This window comes from Elephantulus edwardii, unplaced genomic scaffold (assembly GCF_000299155.1).
Source record: "Elephantulus edwardii isolate Elephantulus edwardi_28Jun2011 unplaced genomic scaffold, EleEdw1.0 scaffold00146, whole genome shotgun sequence".
NCBI classification, from domain to species: Eukaryota; Metazoa; Chordata; class Mammalia; order Macroscelidea; family Macroscelididae; genus Elephantulus; species Elephantulus edwardii.
The window spans coordinates 8,445,661-8,450,961 of NW_006399896.1; the positions used below are offsets into that span (position 1 = coordinate 8,445,661).

At 40.1% G+C, this 5,301-nt stretch overlaps 1 protein-coding gene across 4 annotated transcripts in view; it reads right to left on the reverse strand.

Annotated features, from left to right (window-relative positions):
* EPC1 (enhancer of polycomb homolog 1 (Drosophila)) overlaps positions 1-5,301 on the reverse strand; it is a 139,107-nt gene that overhangs the window by 44,882 nt on the left and 88,924 nt on the right. The gene's annotated exons all lie outside the window — the stretch shown is intronic.

Genomic DNA, 5,301 nt, shown 5'->3' on the forward strand with positions numbered 1-5,301 from the left:
CAAAATCTCTGTAGATGTTCATTGAAATGAAAAATAAACAACCTAAATTTTTTTAAAAAAAAGTTGCAAATAGAGATACCATTTGACCCAGCAATTCCACTACTGGGAATATACCCCAAAGAAACCATAAGTGCCACCCAAGCAGACATATGCATACTCATGCTTATCGTGACTTCGTTTACAATAGCAAAGAGTTGGAAACAACCCAAGTGCCATCAACAAACAAATGGACAGAGAAGGTGTGGTATATTCACACAATGGAACACTATTCAGCATTGGAAAACAAGGAACTCATGAAACATGCAAAATGGATGACCCTGGAGGACATTATGCTGAGTGAAATATCTCAGCCACAAAAGGACAAATACTGCACAAGGCCACTGTTGTAAAACAGGACTGATATCAGGGTTCAGGGAAGACTGAAAAGGAGAGGAGGAATGATGTATATTGCATTGAAACAGATGAAGGAGAGAACTGTTTAAAAGGGACATAAGAATGGGTATTCTTGTCATTACAGAAGTCCAGAGTGAAGGCTGCATAGTGGACTGTACAATGAAAGAGTTTTTCTTTTGCTTTTCAAGGAGAAGAGTGAATTGGGTGAAGAGGGTGGGCAGGGAGAAAAGTGCAACAAAGAATGACTGGAAACCCTTAAGCCTCTGTAAACTTTCTTTACATTAAGTAATTAGAAAAAAAAATGAATGTACCTTTCAAATAAGTTGAAAAATTTATTTTTAAAAAGGTTCACAAAGACCTTAAATTTTTTTTTTGCTGATGATGTCTATACCCTCAACTGTATTCCTAAAGAGCTACTTTCAACTCTTCTTAATTGAAGTTGTCAAATCAAATACAAATGATGTTTCTCTTACTGTTTGATGGTGTAGAAATATTCCCTTTAAGCAGTAGTACTGAAAAAAAAAATCTAACTTGTCTGAAATTAACTGTTAAACTGAGTACAAACAAAACCTATAACAAGGCTTGGTCCTCAGATCTTGCATAAATTTAGCTTTGCAATTTCATCTGTCACTATGACTTAAACTCAAATTTTCTGCTTGGTAGACAGGGCTTTTCATTTTCTAGTTCCAGAGAATTCTTCCAGTATAACCTCTTACCCTCTTTAACCTGGATTTTAGACTGTAGCTATAATAAAGAAGAAGAAATTATTTTTAAAAGTTATGTAAGGGCGATCTGGTGGCCTAGTGGCAAGAAGCTGCTCTGCAATCCTGAAGGTTTGTGGTTTGAATCCACCAGATGCTCCACTGGAGAAGGAGGGGCAACTGCCTCCCTGTGACAATCGAGTCCGATTTGACAGCACACAACAACAAAGCTATGTAGACACTACAAGAACTTTGACCAAATTGCTGTCAAGGAAGTATATAATTGTCCCAAGTCAGTGAAAATGTCTATTTTTCCTTCTCTGTTGTTTGTAATAGTTATGCACTAAACTGGACAGTCTCAGAAAGAGCTGTTACAGAGGTTATATTTCAGTTCTGTGATTAAGTAATTTTGTTGTTGTTAGGTCCTGCTGAGTTGAGTATGACTCATACCAACCCTATGAACAAAAGTTTTGAACCCTGTTCTATCCTGTGCCATCTTCACACTTACCAACACAAAAGAGCCCACTGTAGTAGTCATCATGTCACTCATTCCACCTGGTAGAGGGTCTTCCTCTCTTTTGCCGAGCTCCAGCCTTTCCAGTATTTTGTCCCTCTCCAAGGAATAGCCACTCCTAGCAACATACTTTGAATCAGCCAAGTAATTTTAGGAAATGCATGTAGGCAAAAGTAAAGTAAAATAGTTTCTCTACAGTAGAATCCTCACAGATTTTACAAATACCAAAATATGTTAATTTTTCAAATTAGTAATACAGAATTTACTATTTAATTATTTACTAGACCACTATCTGTTTAATTTATCCTTTTTGATGTTTGATGAAACTGAATCTTTATTTTACTGTCATAAAAAGCACAAAGCCAGCTCTGGTGGTCTAGTGGTAAGGAACTGACCCAAAGACATGTAGTTCCAACCTCCAGCTGCTCTGTGGGAGTTAAGATGGACACACTATTTCCATGAAATTCATAAACCCCCTAACAGGTCAGCTTTGGGTTGTTTTCAACTCAAAAGCACTTAACACCTACTTTTTAAAGAAATAAAGTGTTGGCTGAAGAAGGTCAAGGACTGCAGCCTTAAATATGGATTGAAAACAAAAGATTCTCACCACTGAGCTGACTGGCAGCATCATGATAGACAGTGAAGAGATTGAGATTGTTAACAGCTTTAGTTTGTTTAGTTCCACAATCAATATTCTTGGTACCAGCAGCCAAGAAATTAAAAGACAAATTGCACTGGGGAAGTGTCACAGACCTCTCCAGAGTACTGAAGAACAACGATGTCAATTAGGAGACTAAGATGTGCCTGATCTAGGCCATAGCCTTCACAATTACTTGTTATGCCTCAGAAAGCTGGACAATGACTAGGCATGACAGAAGAAGTGATGTCTTTGAGCTCTGGTGATAGAGAATAGTATTGAATATACCATGAACTGCTAGGAGAACAAACAGGATTCTCCTGGAGAGGGTAAAACCAGGATGCTCCTTGGAAAGAAGGATTCTGAGGCTTTGTCTGACATACTTTGGACATGCTGCAAGGAGGGACCAGTCCTTGGGGACAGACATCATGCTTGGGAGAGTGAAGGAACAGCACAAGAGGAAGACCCTCGATGAGATGGATTAATTCAGTGACTGGAGAAATGAGTGTAAGTGTGTCAGAGACAGTAAGGTTGGCACAGGACAGAACAGGGTTCAGAGCTGTTGTACAAAGGATTCCTATGAGTCACAAGCGACTCCTGGGCACATAACAACAACATTGTAAATCCAACATTGTGATTCATTAACTGTTCAGTTCATACTGAGACACTGTTCATTAAGTAATTTTTAAATCAAAGTCTCCATTTTGATAATGAAATCTCTGACAACAAAACTCTCAGACTCTCCTTGTGGAGAAAACTGTATGTCTTACTTGTTGCCAATCAATTCTGGCTCAAGAGTGACTCTACAAGAATAGGACAGACAGCCTCGAAGGGTTCCCAAGGCTGTAAATCTTTAAAGATGCAGGGTGCTACATCTTTCTCTTTTAGAGCAGCAAATGATGGGTTCAAACAGCTGACCTTCTGGTTAATAGTACTGCATTTTAACCATAATCCTTTAATCATAATTCTTGTAACATAGGAAGCTGGCAAACTATAGCCTGAGAGTAAAGTATGGCCTGCAACCAGGTTTTAAAAATAGTTTTTACTGGAATATCATCATCTTGATTTCTTAATATATGGTCTAAGACTCAACATCAAGAAAATGAAGCCTCACCACTGGGCCAATTTGCAGCATTTCGACAGATGCAGAAGTTGAGATTGTTAACAATTTCAGCTTGTCTAGTTTCATCAACATTCTCAGCACCAGCAGTCAGGAAATCAAAAACAAAATGCATTGGGAAAACTTGCATCCAGGGACCTCTCCAGAGTACTGAAGAGCAATGATGTCAGTCTAGAGACTAAGGTGTGCCTGATCCAAGCCATGGTTTTCGCAATTACTTGCTATAGCATCAGAGAGCTGGACAATGAATACGGACAACAGAACAAGTTTGAGTTATGGTGTTGCAGAAAAGTACTGAATATACCTTGGACTTTAAGAGAACAAACAGGTCTGTTCTGGAATGCATGAAACCAAGCTGCTCCTTGGGGACAAGGATTTTGAAGCTCAGGCTCACATACTCTGGGCATGCTGCCGGGAGGGACCAGTCCTAGGAGAAGAATATGATACTTGGAAGGGTAGAGGGATAGCGCAAAAGGAAGACTCTGGATGAGATGGATTGACTCAGTCCAGGGTCAGGCCTGTCAGAGACAGTGAAACGGCCTTAGGATAGGGCGGAGTTCAGAGCAATTGTATACAGGATAGTTTTGAGTTGCAGGTAACTTGATAGCACATAACAAGGCTGTCTGTGCTCTACAAAGGCAAAACTTGAGTAGTTGTGACAGTAATAATATAGCCTGCAAAACTAAAAAATATTTACCATCCAATTCTCTATAGAAAAGTGTGGACATTTAATACAGACATATCTAGTCATGTTTCATTAAATTTTTGCAATTCAGCATCCTATCTGTGGCAAGATGGAGAAAGTGGCAGTTAAGGCAACGTAGTACATGTATGTTACTGTTCAGGTGACAAAAGAGAGCACAATTTTTCAGCGGGGTTCAGTTCCTATACTAGGCACTTTATCTTCACAGAGAAGATATACTATTATGTCTATCTTACAGGGAAAAGTGGAGATCAGTAATATTAAGTAAGTTACAGTAATACTAAGTAAGTTACTTGCCCAAAGCAGTAGAAAGATTTGGATTCCATTAAGATCCATGGTCTTTGTACTGTAGTTTAATTTTTCTTTTTGCCCTCCCCATCTATGGCTGTTTTGGGTGGTACTCAGAGGGTGAAGCAGAAAGTATTTTAAACAGCTGAAAAGATGAGTAGTAAGCACCATGGCTAAGACTACTGCAGTTGAGTCAACTTAGGGAAGTACTAACATTTCCTAATTTATAGAATCCTTTTCAAAGAAATTCTACTATATTAGAGCACCACTGCCTGTCTAGAGAACAAATTAATCGTAGGTGCTCCTTAGAGGCAAGGATAGTGAGACTTACTTTGCCTCACACACTTTGGGCATGTAGTTAGGAATGGCCAGTTCCTGAAAAGGCCATCTTCATGCCTGGAGAGGCAGAAGGTAGAAAAGGTAAAGACCCTTAGGAAGATGGTCTGACAGTTTCTCCAACAATGAGCTTAAGCATAGCAGAGATAGTAAGGATGGTGCAGGATCAGGGAAAGCTTCAAACTGTTGAACACAGGGTCACTGTGAGTCGGCATCAACTTGCTGACACCTCATAACAGAGCACACAGAGTTCAAATGCTTGGCTAATGCCTGGATAGAACAGTAACACTTAACCTTCACACCAATACTACCAGCTACAAAAGAAGTACTGAGACAATTGGGGCCAAAATACATTGTTGTTGTTGGTATGTGCCCTCGAGTCCTTTCCGACTCATAGCGACCCTATGCACAACAGCCCTAAACCCTGCTCTATCCTGTGCCAACCTCACTGCCTCTGACACACCCATGCCGATTACCCCAGTCACCGAATCAATCCATCTCATAGAGGTCTACCCCTCCTGCGCCGTCCCTCCACCCTCCCAAGCATGATGTCCCTCTCCAAGGACCCATCCCTCCTGGCAACATGTCCAAAGTATGTCAGACGAAGCC